General features: G+C 39.2%; 1 protein-coding gene across 3 annotated transcripts in view; it reads left to right on the forward strand.

The window, feature by feature from the left end:
• Window positions 1-19,464, forward strand: part of FRY (FRY microtubule binding protein) — a 233,281-nt gene that overhangs the window by 21,793 nt on the left and 192,024 nt on the right. For 2 of the 3 annotated variants that reach the window (XM_068672761.1, XM_068672771.1), the window contains exon 2: window positions 4,851-5,028. The gene's annotated coding sequence lies outside the window, so the exon portion shown is untranslated. Of the gene's footprint in view, window positions 1-4,850; window positions 5,029-14,243; window positions 14,342-19,464 lie in introns of those variants that run through there. The other variant, XM_068672785.1, reaches the window with a different exon arrangement.

The raw sequence follows: 19,464 nt of genomic DNA on the forward strand, positions 1-19,464 counted from the left end.
TGTTCTTCTGTGTTGCTTTTTACCTTCTTTTTTTTTTTTTTTTTTTTTAGTAAAAAAAGAAAAAGTTATATTTCTGATTCAGAAAAACAGTGTTTCCCCTTGTACTCACCAGTTCCTGCATCTCTTTTTCTTTTTTTCCCTCGCTTTTAGTTGCAAAATGTGAGTGGTGCAGTTGCTGCTTTGAACCCCACCCTTGGAGTTGCTGGGTGTATGAACCCCATTGCGTAAGAAACCTGGTACTGAGCAGGCTGCTCCGGCCCTAACCAGCAGCTAGCGAGCAGCCAAGTTTTAAAGAAAATAATTTCTAACGTTTACTGTTTGAAATCAGATGGGGAAAAAAAAAAGGATAAATTTGTCTTAAAATAACAAAACAGCTAAAGAAAAAAGAAATGTTTACCAGCAGGATAAAGCAGGAATATGGGTGCCTGAAAATACCTGACAAAATAATAACTGCCGAAAACGGGTGATAACATCATGAATTGCAAATGCTTGATTGCGTTTCTTCAGTTCTGAGGTTTGTGGATGTGGATTCACTTTGGGTTCACCTCTGGCTTCCAGACTGCTTGATGGCCTCAAATGAACTGCGCAGATTTCCTGAAATCGTTTTAGTTTTCTTCTGTGCAATAAATATTTGACTCTAATAACTGAGATCTTGACGTTCCAAGCCAAACTGATTTCTCCATCCCCGTTAAGTGGTAAAATATAACCTACACAAAGTAGAAGTGTGCGTGTAAATATTTGAAATAGGCTAGGAAAGCTTTCTCACAAACAGTACTGCAAATTTCCTTGAAAAAGTTTGTGTGCATTTCAGTGTGCTCTGGAGAGTATTATCTGACCATCGGTTTTTATTAATGCCATTTTCGAGTTGATAAACACAGAAGAATTAGGAGAGAATCATGTGAAGCTGCACGTGGGGAAGGAGAGAAGCAGAGAGGAGATGCAAAGTTGAGAGACGGCATTAGGAGACGGGTTGTGATAGCTGATGACAGGGAAAAATTCACTCTTAGAAATTCACTCTTAGAAGTTAACCTTAAGGTCAGCTGGGAAAAGCTCTTTTGTTCGTCATGGTTAATTCTGGTTTGAATTCTGGTCCGTGTTGGGTTCAGGACTGAGGTGTAGGTTGTGACCCCAGCAGGAGGTTGTAGGACTGAGCTCTAGGTAGTGACTCGAGCAGTAGGTTACAGGATTGAACTGTAGGTAGTGACTTGAGCAGTAGGTTGAAGGACTGCAGAATGGTTCTCCTCAGCACAGCTGGGCACAGGCTGCTTTCCACTCCCTGCCAGTGGAGAGGCCAAAATGGCCACAGCAACCCCGCTCGCCCCTGGGGTGGCTTTGCTCAGGGGCAGCCCACAGCCCCCCTGCCTCCCCCAATCCAGTGGACACCCCTTCTCCATCCCAGCCCCACTGCTTCACCCTCCTTCCCCTGTGGCCCCCAGAGCAGCCGCACAGCTGCAAAGCCTTGAGCCGGCTTTGTGAGGCAGCTGCGGGGCCGAGGGCCTGAGGGCCTCAGCCTCTGGAAGCTGCACCATCTGGCCGCTCACCACAGCGCTGCATGCAGCGTTTATATTTAGATCACCTTGTATCTGGCATCTGGACTTGTATTTATCTGCGTGCTCGATGACTACGGGCTTCGAGTACTTTGTTTTGAGGGCGCTGGTCTCCATAACGTATCTATTCGAAGTTCTCAGTTGCCACCATAAAAAATTGTTCCAGAAAAATCGTTGTGCTTTCTGTCATTTCTGCCGTTTGTATGGGTGGGAGCTGCACGTGAGGTGCCGCATAGTGTCTATCAGAAATACCAGATGGGCTAATGCACGACGCATCCAGCAACGCTGAATATTGTGTCAGCAAGCAACTTTGTGCCGTGTATTTCAAGCTTTTATTTCAGTAGGGTTGAATTATTTTTTTTTGTGGGGAGAGGGGATCATTTATTTATTTATTCGCTTGCTTTTAGTATATGTTTCTGTATAAAAGTCTCTTTGTGATAGCTTAAGGACAAAAACAAATGACACTTCTGAGTACACAAAGTAACGTGCTGCAAGGTGGCCAACAGAGGGTGCTGAAGTGATGCAGCTGTTGCCTTCACAACTGATTTTAATTTCAGCAGAACAACGTGTATTTTGACAAACCGCCTTGTTTTGGGATGTTTTACTGTACAGCTGTAAGTTTTTTGCGAAATGTAGTGTGTGCACTGCATTTTCTGTGAACTTAATGCCATAATTTCCAGTAAACTTTTGAATTTGATTTTATATTACAAAGATTATTTCAGAAATGTCCTTTAAGAAGTAATACCTAAAAGAAAAAAATGTACCCACCTAGAGCATTTATTACTTTTCTTTACCTTTAAAAACAGTAAAAAAATGAAAATCCTGTTTTTTTTTCAGAAGATAAAGTTGTGCCCAGTGTAACTGCCAATAATCCCTTTAATTTATACAAACAAAAAGTTAGACAATGTATGGCAAAGTTGTGCAATACTTTGCATTTAAACCATTTATATCCATGCTGTACTCTAGTTCAATGTGCCCATTTTTCTGTTTATCCTTACACAGGGTCTGGTTTCTGCACTGGTTGTGAAGGAGACTGTGCCCTTTATATACTGGATTGAAAGGGTGGTGTGTGTCTGCACATGGTTGTAACTTTTGGCTGGAGACTGCTTGATTCAGCTTGCCCCTGTTCTTTGAAGCAAAGCATGGCCATGAAAGTCAGTATTTACAACATTGCCTGAGAGTCTGTTACGGAAAGCACTCCCTTGCTTTCCTCCAAACCCTCCTCCTCCTCCCCCCAAAGCAACAGGTAATGGCTTCAGGCTGCAAAAGGTTGAAAAGTGCCATTTATCACACGGATATGCAAAAGCAGGTGATTGCTTTTAATAAATGAGAGGCACATTATTACACAGATGTGATGTATGACAAATTAAATCCAAAGTCATATTAAAGCTAACCCAAACTATTCCATTTTATTGGGATTTTTTTTGGTTGGTTTAAAACTCAATAACCCATTTTTGTGCAAAAATCGAATCCATCTCTGACAGCGTCTCACAGACGTGAATGGACTTCTCAGCAGGGAGATGAGGAACTAGAGTAGTTACAGGAACCTGTCAGATCTACTTTATGTCAGTTCTCATTTTTCAAAACCAGAAAAAAAAAGCATCCAGACATTGGGGCCTTACCCTTAAATAGAGCTCGAGTGTAACACACGAAAGAGCAAAATTTGCAGAAACTTTGACAGTGCAGATCTGAGCTGTTACTGTTCTGTCTCTGTGACTTTTGACTCAGCTGCCAGGGTCTGATGGTATTCTGAGCATTCAGGAAACTTGAATTGTTAATGATAAATGTGGAAGAAGAGAAGGAACAAGAGAATTATCCAGACTTACAGGAGTGCTTCTTAAGATGTGGGGAGAGATACAATCGTGTTTTTGTGGAAGACAATTGCAAAGGATTATCCAGAAGGAAAAAATCACCAAAGAGAGAGAAATAAACGTATTTAAGCTCTTTAGTAATGTAATGTGAAGTATTGGGGGTGGTTTCTGTTGTTAGGGGAAGGGTGAGGAGAGAAAACACGTTGTAATACACTGCCTTATGAGATAGCAGAAAACAGACTCTCATTTATTAATGTTGAATCAGATCTTTAAATGAGGCACCCAGTCAGGCATTTCTCTGGGCTGAACAGGTCAAGTAACATTGGAGCTGGACTGTCCTGTTGGCTGCCATGGATGTAGACACTTGGGTGGAGATACATTGTTCAAGAGGCTGTTCTGGCTGCACTGTGGTTGTCGTCCTTAAAGGTTATGAATCTCCATCCTTGGAAATACTGTAACAGATCCTTTCGTTGGACAAGTTCCTGAGCAACTGGATCTCAACAGAAGTGAGCCCAACTTTGAGCAGGAGATTGGATGAGAAAACCATTGGAGGTCCATTCATTGGAGGTGCATTCCAATCTAGCTTGTTCTATGAGCCTGTGGAAGGATGGATGCAAGCAGATTGTTGGCTCACTCACTAAGAAAACAAACATGCTCTGGGCTTCTAAGTATTTTCCTCAAAATACAGATACCTCCATTTAAATGGGAGACTTTTTTCTCCTAGGCACTTGGCTTTTGGAAGCAAATGAGATGTCTTACTCATGTCACAGATCTGTGTAGCATTCAAACTGTCCTCATAGTAGCTAAATCTGTGTTGGATTGATAATCCTGCATTATGGGCTCCTTGTCCGTGATGATCATCATCACAGTACAGCTCTCCAAAGTGTGGTCCCCAGATGTGCTGCCAGTGGTTTTGAACACACATGCGGTGCAGGTGGTATTAGATGATACTAAACTGAATTTAAAAATTGGCTGCTAGATGCCTATTAATTGCACCAAATACAAATATCATCCATGTATAGTTCTAATAGTGACCTTGCAATTACGAATAACAGAAGTAGATTCCTACTCTCAACATTTTTGTTTTTTTTCAAAGGCTGCAGTTTATTTACTTATGCCTAAGGAAGTACAGCATAACTCAGTTTCTGCTGTTGCTTGCAGCTTCTGACCAGAAATCCACAAGAAAAAGAAAAAAAAAAGTCTAGTTCATATTGTCAGTACTAAAGGTGGGTTGTCATTTAAATAACTTACAGTATTTGTATATAAATGTTTTCCACTTGTTTTATGTCTGTTTATGTCAAGAGGGTGAACTCCTGGTAAGAAAGTATGCAATAATTCTTTTAACAGCACATATTATGAAATATGTGGTAGATAAATACAATTTTAAGGTTACATTTTAAGACATTGATTCTTTGTATTCTATACTGCCAGTAGTAATATATCATGTTGTCCAGGTGACTGAGGTGTAACATGACTGTGTTTTTTTCCCTAGGTAGTTGTGACAGTGCACAATGCAGAACAGTGATCTCCAGGAAGCAAGCAAGACAGCATCCATACTGCTTGCAATTAACCCATCTCTTCCTGAACTAGAAAACTATTAATGGGAACTACACTGCAAAAATTAAAGCATTAAGACAGATCGCTACTGGAAACTGTTGCTTCAAGGAAAGGTAAGGCTTTGTTTTAAGTTTTTAGGCGTCCTGAGTCTACATGAGATTTTTGTTAGCAAGAATCATAATGCATTCATACATGTAAAACAACAAAATTCACTTCTTACTGAATAAATGTGGCAACTATTAGCCATTTTTCAGTAAATATTTAAAAATGTTTTGCATAGGTGGAAAATGCAAAACATTATGCCTATTGAGATTTGGAAGCTTGCATATATGGTTCTTGATGAGAAGGATTGTGTCTGTGAATGTAAGTATTTGGCAGTGACAAATACTTGGGTGATTATTCTTAGGGACTCAAGTTAAATATGAATTACAAACTCGTATTAAGACCATCACATGCAGCATGAGATTATGCTACAAGTATTTATAAACTCATTGCCATAACATCAGTGAAAGTTTGCAAGCTGTTACCAGGAGCTGAAGAAACTTGTGGTTTTTAATTAGTGTGATACAGTGCAAGTGTTTTGTTAAAGCCTTCCTGGGACTGAAATTCCAAACAGACAAATGTTGGCTGTATTTGCTTTTGTAAATACTGATGCTTTTGAAAATAGATGAGTAAGCATTTTGCACATACACTTAATAAGTATCTGAAATAAGTGCAATTGCCAATGTGCATTTATATCTCAAGGAACCAGGGGAAAAATAGAAAACAACATCAGCAGAAATTCATCAGCTTCCTTCTCTTAAACAAACCAAACATTTTTTTCCTACTAAAAGGTCCAGTAGTTTTTAACCTATCATTATTAAGCTCTAGTTAGTCCTTCTGTCATATAAAAAATAAGATTTCATGGAGTCAGTTAATTAGCTGTAAGTCACAGAAAATTATGTTGTTAGCAGTATTTTTTCTGGAGTACTGGCTTCCATGGTGCTCCCAATTGTGTTCCACTAAGAGTGAATTATTTTCTTATGCTTTTAAAGAGCAGTACTACAAAAGCACTTGACAAGGCCAGAGACTTTTCAGTCTGAGTAGTTTTTTGTTCTTTGTTGATTGCTTAAATACAGATCTTTCCATTTTGCCTTACTGAGATTTCTGGATCATGGCTTTAAGTATGTTGGGACAATTATATTATTTATTATTCAATATACTTTTTTGTTGTTTATTATTTTTAATCCAAGACAATGCAGACTAAAACAAGCAGATGGATATATCTATGAGTACAGAGATCTGTATGTGTGTGATATGTGTTCCAGACCTACATGGCCATTATGAAGCAGGGGATTTTCATTGCCTAGATAGGAGCTGTTCTGTGCAGGAAGGCTGCGTACATGCATGCTGACAAGAGAAGGGCTCCATATGGCTGAGTCTGTAAGTTCAGTCTGACTTGTGGTAGGGCTCTAAGTCACATCTCTGCAGCAGCAAGTGCATTTTCAACCTGGTGTACCATTGTAGCGTGCTGAAATTCATGTGTCAGTCACTGGAGGGTATAAAGGAGACGTCCAATCCATAACAAAATAATGCAGTCACAGTAGGAAACCAGTGTTCTACACAAAAGATTGGGCACGTATCGTTGTGCCATGTGAGCCAGAAGGGAATGCATGACTCTGGTCTGGAAATGTACAACTATATGCAATTATGGGCTCTCAGCTGGGAAATGAGCTCCGTCTCCTAGACTACCTCTCGACTGTAATTCTAGGACCTCCTATGTTCCAGTTAGGCAAACTCAATAAAGATTAGATTTGATCATTTCTAGACTAGTTTACCTGCTTTACTGCACCTTGAAAGAACTGAGTGCACTAATTCCTCTCCTTCACAAATCATTTTAAGAAGGTAAAACCGTAAAACCTCTCAGCAGTTCAGTTAGTGGATTCTAAGTGGAAATAGTATCCTATGGTAGCAGCCTTCCTACACCAATCAATACAAATTTGGCATATCTACAAGATTTGGCATATTTACAAGACACAGCAGGTGTCTTGTAAATGTCCTCAAACTCAGAGTTGGAGTTACATGAACATGCAAACATATTAATGGGCCTTTGTTTGCTAAAAGGGAGATGAGACCAACTGACTTGATGTGCTCTTGTGAAATCTGTCTTTTACGATTTAGAGAAAATCTTGGTGCATGGAGCAAATTATTTGGTTCCATTTAACTGGAACAGTATTTTTGTTATTTAATTACACTGGTAATAATGCTGCATATCAGAAAAAAATAGTAGTAATGAAGTCTGATGAATGTTGGTATTATCTTTCCATATGTTCCTGCAGGTTTTGGAGAATGACATTGCTGACATCAGCAAGAGAATACTAGGGGTGATTGTATCTGTTGCTACCCATAAATACGATTGCCTTATTTCCTCTTATTTATTTTAATGTTGTGTTAGAAAATTCCGCTCTAGGATCAGATTTGTTTGGTCTGATGATATTTTTAGGAATATATTTGTCCAGTTCTAACTGAACTTAATCAATTCCGTGTCTCTGGCTTTTGGAAGTAAAGACTGAGAACTGTCTACGGAGACCCACCAAGGCATGTGACAAGCTATCTGGCAGTAATCTAGGAATGCAATTAAAAGTGTTCAGTTATGTGCTTTGTTTGTTAGGTTAGAGTCTTAAAATTATGCAAGGCGAAGGCCTCCTAGGACATGAAAACTCAACCATTTTATTTTATTTTAGTGTTTTGACTTAATTTTTAAAAGTTTGAGAAAATCCATCATTTCTTCACTCAGTTAATTTTGGAGCCTCTCAGTTTTTATTTTACTTCTGATAGCAAGCATTGGTTTATTGAGTGTAAAATAAAAATGCAGATCCTAGCAGCTGTACATTTGGAAAGGTTTTTCTTCTCTTCAGTCTCCTTTTTTTGGAAAGGCTTTGAAAATGTTACAGCCTGGGAGTCCAATTCTGCAATTGCCTAAGCTGAACACATATATCCATGGATTATAGTACTTTAATATGCAGATCAAAAGCTGGTGGATGAGAGTTTTAAACAGGGCTGGACTGAAGCAGGGGAAATGCTAGGTGTCCGAGAACTGAGGTGAAACACACACAGACCAGTAGTTTAAAAAACAAGAAAGAAAAGGAAGAACTAAAAAAAATTTTTTTGCTATTTTTAGTTTCCTGCTGGTTGCATACAAATCACTGAGCTTAAAAGGTCTTACTTACAAATGTTCAGTATCTTTCAAACAGTCATTTTAAACTAGTGCAGGGATCCAAATGAAGCCTGACACTTGGAATTTGGGGGAGGCAGTATCATTTTTTCCCTAATTAAAAAAATGAATGTTCCGGGAAACAGATTGGCATTCATCATGTTGTAGCCAACAATATTGGTATTGACTTGAACAAGGTAAATAATATTTTTAGGATTGATGTGCATCATTCCTAATTAGTATTAATAATGGTTTTTGTTTTTCTTTTCATGTTAAGTACTGTAATAGTTCATGGAAGGAGATTGGCAATATTAAACCCCAAAGAGCTCTTCAGAATCTCTGCAGCTGTAAACGTGTGAAAGCTGAGTGTTTAAATTATTTGTTTTATGTGTATGCCTTTTACCTCCTTAAAAATAAAGAAAAAGTGGGGGGGGAGTATTGGGAGGCGTGCATCTGGTATTAAAGAAAATATTTTTTGTTTAGGAGTACGCATAGCGTGTAAGGTATCACAAAATAGGCAACAATTCTTGTTGAAACAGCAAATACTTTAAAAAAAAAAGTCACAAGATGAACAACAAAATCACAGAAAGTGTGCCCTTATTTCCAAAGTAAATATTTTACCAAATAGGTTTTTGATATAAGGAACAAAATGTACAAGGAACAGCATGTGATACATACCCAGTACAACATTTTAAACACCTTTTAAGCTTCCTGACTTTTGCCATGCTTATATTTAGATAAAGCTTAAATGGTTCAAATCAATACTGCTTGGATTAAAATGGTTAACCATTCCCATGTGGATGGTTGATCTGGGGGCTTTCTTAAGTGTAAGAATTAACTAATTCTTTCTTGTGCATGTTCCTCCATAAAGTAGAATAAGTAAAAGGCCTTAATTCTCCATTCCTCCCTATAGAGAAATGAGCTAAAAAGTCCAAAGATACAGATACGCTTTTTTTTTTTTTTTTTTTTTTTTTCCCTCAGTGCTGATGCGCTATTTTGGGATCTGTGCTGACCTACTTTCTGTGTTTCCAGAAAGAAAGCTAAAAAATTTTGGCTGGGGTTGCAGAAAGGTTTTGATTTATTTTTTCAGGGGATTTTTGTACATCCGCTTACATAAACACACCCACACCCGTGCGTTGGCTAATGTGGGTGTTGGTGTATGCTAGCAACTCAAGATTGCCATTTTTTGTACAATTTCAGTAATAACAGCGGCAGAGACCTAGACACCTGTCTTTTGAGGGTTTGATAGGAAGATGCCATTCTAGTGGTGCAGTTAGTTATTCAGTTACCTGATACAATAGAAATCTTTGAATTCCATATAGAAACATGCAAATTTACTTCAAAATCTTATAGTTTTTCCATCTTTTTCACCATTATCTTAAAAAACAGATGGTAAAACCCATTTGAATTGTTCACACTGTGCATCCCGTTATTCACCAGTCTGACCATCAAAGAACATTTGGCCCATTAGGTTGCCATTCCCAATTAAAATAATGACACATACAGTTTGGGGATTGTATGAACAAATTATGAGAGAACAAATAATGAGAGATGAAGACATGCTCCAGCTTAGGGCAGAAGAAATTCATCAGCCCTGGCATCACTGCACTCACATGTGGGCCCTTGCCAGCAGAGCAGCTCTGCTGGTGGAAGAAAATTCTTCTGTTTATGACAACTGTAGTCCAGCAAGTCTTGGTGTGGTGTTCCTCTCACCTAACTTTTACGACCATACAAAGATTGAGCATCTGTAAGCCTCAGTAAAAGTCTGCAGTTAATGGGAAAAGACAATTGTCCCTATCCTAAGGTAGGTGAGATAAATTCTGCCTTGCAGAGCTACATCCCTCTCTCTTTGTTAGCTACACGTAGAGTTCAGACTTTGGCAATTTCATCTCTGAATGTTCCTAGCAAGATGAGAGGAATCAAATCCTTTTTCTTCGTATATACCACCCCTAAAGTAAGGAGTTTGTTGAATATCCATACTGTAGCTCTATTGAGAGAGGTCTCAAAGTACCATGAATGACAGGTCTTGTACTTCTCTGACTGACAGACAGCCCTGTTCATTCTCTGGGGAGTTTTATGACCTAGTTAAGCTAACTTGTGGGTACCATACATGTATATTTTTCTAGGGTATTTGATTTGATACTTTTTAAATTTACATCGTATAACATAAAGACTATATTCAGTACTTTTCAAAAACTCTGCCACACAAATCTTCATTTCTAACTGATAATTTGCTGCTTCTAGCAGCATTTTTTTTTTAGTATTTGAGTGGTCTACGTTTTTTGCTTAAGTAGCCTTTCGCAGTGCTGCTACTTCCCATGTTGTCTGAAATCGGTGGTCAGTAATGAGGAAGCTGAATTACTATGGTGGTGTGATAGTTGTGATAGTGCGACCCTGGCACAGGCTGCCCAGAGAAGCTGTGGATGCCCCATCCCTGGAGGTGCTCAAGGCCAGGCTGGATGGGGCTTTGGGCAGCCTGGTCTGGTGGGAGGTGTCCCTGCCCATGGCAGGGGGGGATGGGACTGGGTGCCATGGCAGGGGGGGGTGGGACTGTGTGGGTTTTAAGGTCCCTTCCAACCCAAATAGGACCCCCTATTAGGTTCCTCCCTCCCCCCAAATATTTATTACATTTACACTCTATGCTGAAAGAGCTGTGTCCCTAATGTTCTGCTGTTTGGATTCAGGACTTGGAAGTAAAACCCCAAATCGTTTTCTCCACCTAAGAAAGACAAAAGTGATCTGCCCAACTGTATGAAACACCATGAGTAAGTTTGATCACTGCTATCATACTTACCACTTCCACAGCTAAAAGTTTTTCACCGATGCCGAGTCACTTTATCAATTAAATTTATGGTGCTAACCTGACAGTAGTGCTTATCTACAAAAAATGTAAGGGTAATGATTCTTAATGCAAATTGATTGAAGGATTTATCTTACTGATACAAGCGTTCCTGAAAATAATTAGTTGCTATAGTACCATCATTTTTTCTTGAATGCTTGCATAATTACAGAAGTGTTTAGGAATGTATTTTTCATCTTTGCCCGTCCTGGAGACTGGTAACAACTTGACTTTCCCAGAGATAAGCCACATCATGGTATTCTGTACTATCACAGGCAACAGTTCTTCAAATTCCTCATGAAGCTTGTCTGAAATGTCAGAAAATCGTGGTTTATCCAAGCTACGTGAGCATACAGCAACAGGGCTGCATGTTCTGTATTTGAGTTATCTTTGAATCTGGGTTAATTTCAGGATGATAATCCTAAAAGGTCTAAATGACCTACGGTACACCTGAAAAATTTATGCTTTCTCAGGATTTTGCCACTCTCCTTAATTTAGAGGTTGTAAAACCCAGGTCTGAACTTGCAGGAGGCAGGAGGAAGGCAGTGTTCCCGCATCTTCCTGGACCGTGGATTTAATTACTGGAAGAATTCGGCCGGAGTCTCGCCGTGCTTTGGGAGTGTTGCAGGATTTATCTGCCTTGGCAAGGTTTTTCCTCTCTAACTAAGCTCTTAATTGACTTTATGTGAAATAAATGCCCCAGTTTTGAAACCTCGTACAGAGATAACAGTGAAAGGCAGTAAGGAGTGGAAGGGTGTTTCTCGGTGAGCTGAGATATGTGTTGATTAATGTTCACAGTCAGCGGGCAAACAGGTGTCTTAAAATATGTGCTCACTACACTGAGTTTCTAGCTTAAAGAAAACTCTGCGATAACCCAGTTCGACATTAACACTGTGTTTTTCTCACTTGCTTTCATACTTGTTACTAGTTAGAATGAGGTTGTGTCATCTTTTTAAAACTTAGCAGTTGTGCAGCCAACGTTCAGGGAAGTAACTCTCCCTTTTTCTGTTGTTGTTGCAGGAGTGATGTTTATTTTGTATTTCATTGCATACAGTAGTATGTAGGATTTAAAAGATAAAATGGTGTTTGTCTTAGGAGCGTTGTGCCACCGCAGCTGTGTGCAGGGACAGACTTTCAGCAACACAGTCCCAAAAGGCAGCATCTGTTAAACACACAATCTGTTTTGTATTTTTGCCTGCGTTACAGAGCTTGCAATGGGGATGCAGCTATTCTCTTCTTCTATTACTGTTTTGAAATGCGCCTCCTGTCATTCTTGCAAATTAACTATTGTCAAATTAGTCTTAATTGTAGTTAACTCAGGCCACGACATAGTCATAAAGAATCTCATCCAAATTTTTAAATGCATTTCCAATTCATTCTTGTCCTGCTTGTATTAATAACGGTGACCACTTACGGTCCTAATCTGAATAATCATGGGAAAACTGAATAATCAGTATAAATCTGTACAGGTTTTTTAGTCACATCTATCAAAATACACAGGCACTCCTTTAAATCTAGCACTCATGTACAGGCTATACAAACTGCCAGATCTGCAGTAGAGTAATCCAGGATATAATATTTTTTCTAGTCATGTTCAGGAACAATGTTTCAGTCATGCCTTGGATGCCATTTTGTCACGAAGCTGATTCTTTAAAAAGTCAGTGGAAAATAATGAGTAAAACTGTGAGCTTTTAATTGTGATAGTTTTAAAATAAATCTGCTTTTGAACTAGTTAAGTGCTGATGCATCTTCATGAAACAAAATGGAGGAAGGAAAACCCTACAATTTCTCTGAATTCATGTAAGTCTTTGCAGGGAATTTTATTTTCCTTTTCATGTTCTGTTTTATTTTTTCCCATTTTTCAGTCTTCAAGTGTGAAAAAATAAGAATTTTTCGCTTACCCTTAATGCTTGCTTTAAGGATGAGCCCTTCAGGAGTTTGCCAAGCAGTGCTTGGCATTGCTCGAGGCAGCACAGTGCATCACATCAGCTACTTGCCGTTGGCCACTGTTTCCTGTGGTTTGGGGAGGTTGAGTTTCCTCACATCCTTTTCTTTCACCTATTTTTTACACTTCTCCCATGCACTGGCTGTCATATTTTATCTCTGAGTACAGAAAACAATAATTGAAAAAAAAGTACATTTCATATTTGGGAAGCTGTTCCCTTCATTGCTTTCTTTCACTTTTTCCATGATAGTGTATCAGGAGCAGAGCTCCACACTGCTTCTAAATCCACATTTATGTATTCGTGTAGAGAGACTTTCCCTCAGCCTCTCTAATTTTATGCTGGTAATTCTTGGCCTATTGTAGATACTAGGGAGAGATGAAGGGAGAGAGGTCAGTTGTAGCTAGAGATGTACAGGACTTCTGAAGGAAATGATGCTATATTTAGTTTCCTCCATAAAGATTTAAAAAACCTAGAGGTTTTTTGCACTATGGAATCAAAATTGGGCAAAGTATGAGTTGAGTCACACGTTCTTCTAATTCAGGTGCAGTTTAGAGAGGTGACAGAACTCTGTTTGAAGACTTAAAATGTTTATTTTTACATATTTATGTAGGCAGAAAAATATTTTTATGAAAGAACTAACTTACAGCTTTGCTGTGTTAAATAAATGGATTTTATTAATAGCATCCAAATGCAAAATTACAAAAGTTTAATGTTGTAAAATTAAACTGTAAAAGTCAGATCCTCTATTTCTATTATGGTAGACATTTATTAATAAACCAGAGTACAGAGGGAGAGATTTGTGTGTCTGATTTTTGGTGCTGTAGGTGATCAAGAAGTAGTCCTAGGTTGGCAATGTGGCTCTGACTATGGTGACTAGTCTTGCTTTAAACAAGGAAGTTTTTTTTTAAAATACAGTCGCTGTTTGATGCCATTACCAGCAGAACATGGCTCTGAATGTTTGAATTCTGCAGAAGAGGTTGTAGACTTCAAGCTTGCTGCCCGTGAGCACAGCATGATCTAGGCAAGTTTTGGAAGAGGGAGTTCGCAGGAGCATCTGTTGTCGATACTCACACGTGACGGTGTAAGTGGACAAGAAATGGCAAGCCATAATGACTTCTTGGGCAGGGAAGAGAGCTGTTGGTTCCCAGAGAGAGGATGGTGTCTGGTGCAGGACACGTTCAGTCCATGCCTGTGCATGTACAGGCAGGCACCTGCTCTCGTCTGTGAGTCAAGTTCACTTTCTTTTTGCCTGCTTTAGAGGGAGCTCCTACTCCAGTTTCAAAGTCAAGCCCAGAGAAATTAGTTTTTTAGTTTTGTTTGAGCAATTGTCACAAGTTCTTCTGCCTTCACACGGGACAGGGTTAGACTTGGAGCCACAGATGAGTGAGATCCACGTCTGATCAACCTGTGCTTGAAGGAGAATTGATTGCTGGTGATTTTTAAAACAGGTTTGTAAGTTTGAGGAGTCTCTGGAAGTTTCTGCTTACTAGTGGTTATATGAAACTATCAGCCTTTTCGAGGGGCATCCTGTAGTTGTGGAGAAAAACTTGTCCTTGGCACAGCTCTTAGCCCTACAGAGGTTCTACCAAGTACGAGGAAAACAAAAAGAATGAAATAGACACCCAAGTTTTCTCTTTAATCTTTATTTGTAAATGTAATTCCTGATTTTTAGGCATGGGTCATAGTTTTTTAATGTTTGAGATGAATAGTCTTTGTTTCTGAAGCTTGCTGATGTGTTTCTGTGACACCTGCAGTACTGTGCATGTTTGGTGTCATTATGGAAAAGAAGCAAAGAAAGAAAAAAATAATTGAGTGGAAATATGTGATCATAAACATATCGAGGGGTAGGGGCTAGAAGAAGTCTGGTATTCATAAAGCTGATCTTAGCTGGTCTTTTTACAGATATTGTAATAATCTCTAGTAAAACTTTAATATTTCTATGATGCTCACTTCTATTATTACTGCTATTTTAAAATGATGGTTATGTCTGCAGAGTGACAGGTTCTTCTTAAGCACTGTTCTTCTCATCCCCTGGAAATAATACACTTCTTCATTATTTTAACAGTTTTCTTTTGTGGACTGACTGTTATGGGCTCTGACTTATGAAGGAGGATGGTATGCTTAGATAGTTGTACTGTTTACAACTGTTACATCTATTTTAATTCTCTTTGGTCTTAACTGGAACATATTCTGGTCAGATGCTGTTCCAGGGGGAATTTCGTCTCAATATAAATGTAATAAATTTAATCCATATTGAACTCTTAACATTGTTTAAACCTTCTTGAAATTAAGATACGTGGAATATTTGTGTCTGCACCTGGAGGTGATCTGCACATCTGTGCTTTGTGATGCCGTTGCAATGTCACGTTGGTTCTTGTGTGCCACTCGCTTTTGTAGCAGGGCTCAGGAGCTGAAAGTCCTGTCCTCGGGGTTGTGCCTCGGTCTGGCCTTCACAGTAGCTGCTAAGGATGTGTCCCCGTGTTTCCAGGAGCTCTGGCTGCAGCTGCGTTGATATCACACTCAGGACAGTTTTATAAGTAGTTCTCAGGATGCTGAAATACAGCCAAGTATACAGAAAGCAAATGGAGTATTTCCCTAACGAATGGCACTTCAGACCTAGAAAGAGAATGAAGTTAAAGTGTATTTAAATCTGTATATTATGCTTCCCGTAAAGGGGGATGCACTGACAGCGTGCCAGACACATAGCTTTAAACCTCTGTGGGTGCCAAATACCAAGAATATAGGCATGGTTCTGGCTCTCCTGCAAGTGTAACAGCTATGAAACATAATAGCTTGCTGGCTGATGAAGATAGAATGCATTTGTCATCTTAGACAAGAATGTAAGATGCAGATTGAAGACAGCTTTTGTCTCCGGGGGAAACTGAACGAGAGGCTCACACCTTGCAGTTTGTGCGCTTCTTTGTCCAGTACCATTGCTTTAGGAGATGCCTTTGTGATGGCTCGATGAAACCGAGAGCATTGGTTTAGAAAAGCAGTTGAATAAAACTAGGAAATGTTTCTGTCATTGTTAGGAATTCATCTGCATTTATCGTATTGTTACTAAAACTCAAGAATCACTACAGGGAAGCGTGGCTTTCCTATTCAGTGCCTCTGGTGGCAGTTATGGGTATGCTTATTTCTGAAAGCTGATGGTATAATTTATGTATCTGAAATTAGGCGTTGCCCAAGTGCACGTATGAGATCCATCTGTCTGGGGACTCAGGTGAAATATCTTCAGAGATTTGTCTTAAAGAGTGACTAAGATGGAAGCTACATCTGGCTGCTGAGACCACTGCACTACTGATGTCCAGGTTTGTCCCAGCGTGAGAGGATGATGAAACTTAGGCCAACAGGAGCCTGGACAGTAGTGCTTTCTGATATTCTGAAATGTAATCCCACTAGATCCAATACAGTTCTTCCCTGTTTTGTTTTGTTTTGTTTTCACGCCAAAAGCACAACTTTTAGAAGAACAAATTGGAGCTCTTGGCCTGGATGACTTGTGGGATCATGACAGCGTTGGTTTATAATTCAAATGGTGCTGGAGAGAAGGCAGTCTGTGTTCTGAAGATTTGGGTACCTGGATTTCACCTGGATCCAAACCGAAGTGGAAGTTGAATGGTCTGAATCTCACCCTTAATGAATGAAACGCATTGCGTTTCATTACATAGATTCAGGAGTAGCCTCTAGACTCAAAACAGGAACAGCTATTAAAGAGCTAAATGTTATTATTGGATCCAAAGCCTGGTGATAGTTGTTATCTTTGCTTTGTTTGTGCAGGTAATGATAAAACACTCACCATGTGCTAGCCCTGGGTTTCAAGATCACATCCTTGTGCCAGGTTGTAGCATACAGCCCGCTAAAACCTAAGGCATTGACATTCAGTCAGGATGTGAAGGAAGCAAAGTGACCATGACTCAAAATGAAATATTCATAGACGCAAAGAGAACTGCATAGCAGACTTTTCTCCCCTGCCTTATTTTCAGTCTGGTACTTAATTCAAAGTGCTTTCTGATACACTTCCTGGATTTTTTGCTTACAAAGCAGAAAAGGGATGTGAAGCTTGATTTAGGTCTGTCCCATTACATTACATCCTTACTAAAGGATAAGATACATCTTGGCCCACTTGCTTCTTTTTATTCATTAATAAAATTTCATGTAACACAGCGTCCAGAGTCCTGTGCAAGGGACTGTTTCCACCCCAGGGCATCCCCATCCATCTGTGTTTCATCTCATCTAGCCACGAATCATATGCAAATTTAACATGTTGGAATTTTAAAAAGTCTATATATTATTAATAATCCATATCTATATTTGACTAACTGTCCACGAGAAGCAGAATTTTCATCATCCTTTAGTTTTCATGACAAGCAAAGGAGGAACACTGGATTTCCCATATCTCTGGGATCACTTCAGACAGTGGCCTCACACAACAGCAAGTATAGAATAATCTCTGTAATTGAAGGATTTTTTCATTAAAACTGTTCTCTCTAAAAAGTTCCAAATATTTTGACTTTATTCATCTATATCTTTAATACTTTTATAGTTCTAATAGGGACCGCAAGTACTTTACATTTTTAATAGAAACTGCAACGGATTGTCGTTATTTCACAGATATGTGCTAAGAAAATTTAATTTATGTAAAAATACTGAACACTCACAAGGGGTCTTGAGTAGAAACATGTATCTGAAATTTGTAGCCTTCTTATTTGTAGCTTGGTTGTAGTATGTACACTTTGTGCACAGCATGAAACAGAAATACAGAGACATCTGTCACACTTTGTTCAGTACTCATACTGTACCCTATGAAGTAAAATTCCTTTGTACCCTCTGGGTGTCTCTCCTGTAATTGTATCCAGAGCATAGACCTAATGTACCGGATTGCAGTGCGTTAATAACAAGCATGGTTTTGTAATTGAGTGTTACAGCCGTGCGGATTCTGGGAAGTTCCACCCACAGCCTTTGATCTTTGGAAAATCCCCAGCCTCTGGATTGTCACTCGGGCAAAGCTGCATGTCCTGACTGCTCAGAGGCCACTTGCAAGGAGCCCTCTCTGCCAGTTTGGTTCCTCAGCTGTTCCTGTTTATGCTGGTGCCTGCCAGAAAAATTCCCGTTTCCAGGGTTTGCTCTGCTTTTCTGTTGGAGAAGGATCAACTTTGGAGTCCTTGTGAAGATAAGGCTGTAATAGCTATCATTTAATGAGAACATCAGAGTGAAGGGAAATTATTACAAATGTATATTAGCATATGAATTGTTCTGCTTATGAAATACCGTGACGTGAGTCAGCTTCCCTTGCTAATATGGGAAGTGCATATTATGTATCAAGCATCAAGAGACTGGTATTGTCTTGGAACCAGATTACAGCATTAACTCTGTATTTTATTCGTTGTTACCAAACAACAATATGCCTACATGCTTATCTTCTTTCAGCTGAAAGAAAATGCAATTGAAATGCTAGGCCAAACCTCCTGTCGATATTAATCTATTACAATCAGTATGCCAACATAGCAGGCAACTCTGAAAATGCCACAGTCTCTTCTTATTATTTTGTCTACTTCTGTTTGAGGTAGGTGAGGAATTTTCTCGGTTTGATGCTTATTTCTGTTTTCTGTAACTCTAATTCAATATTACCTCTCACAAAATAAAAGAGTGAGTGTCGTGCTGCAGTGCACGATACGACCAGCATCTAGTACTCACATTTAGCTTGCTCTAAGGTCAGATGTAGCCTGGCAACTCAGCACTAATGACACTGTTCTGTGAGTCAAGTGCTTGCTACAAGGGTAGAAATTAATGTGGATCTAAAATGATCTCTTTGGTGTCTTTGAGAGCACGACAGTGACTGCTAGTCCTCTTCTACCCACTTTTGAAAAATGATGCTTGACTTGAAGGAGAGATTTTTTGGAAGCTAAAGCTGTATTAAATCCAGGCTCTTTGCTTATAGCAGCCTTAGACTGTGGGATAAATGGGTTAATTCAAGCAGAGGATCACTCGGCTGTTCACACCCTATGCATTAAGACAGCCAGGTTATTCCGGGGAATTAAACCAATCATTTTTGAGTAGCAATTGAAGGGTTTGAAGAGCTGTACATATTCTTCACCTTTTGATTCTCTGTTTTTAATTGTTGCACTGTTTAACTTTCCTGTTTGAAATGTGAAAAACAAAATGACTTTGGAGCATGGGTATGTTTGTAGATCTGTGACTGTTCCACCATGGGTAGGGGATGAGACCTAGGTATTAAGTGCATTTGAGAAATGAGGGGAGGAAAAAAAAAAAAGTGTTTCTGAATTGATTTCTGGTGCTTAGAGCAAACTCTTTAGAGCAAGCAGATACCCAAGAGCTCTCAGCTTGATTGTTATCAACTTGTTTTATTCAGACATTTCTGACACCTGTAAAACCCGACCAAAATGCAGTAAGTAGCTGGTGTGTTGCTTTTGTAATGTTGGTTTTACAAAGATTTTAACTAGATGCAACCTGGCACCGTCACTAGAAGAAATGATCCATATATTCCTTTCCTCACTGCTTATTTCTGCCTTTTTCTTCTTTGTGACAGCATAGCTAAAAAGAAAGAAGGGGA

Source organism: Anas acuta, chromosome 1, assembly GCF_963932015.1.
Source record: "Anas acuta chromosome 1, bAnaAcu1.1, whole genome shotgun sequence".
NCBI lineage: Eukaryota > Metazoa > Chordata > Aves > Anseriformes > Anatidae > Anas > Anas acuta.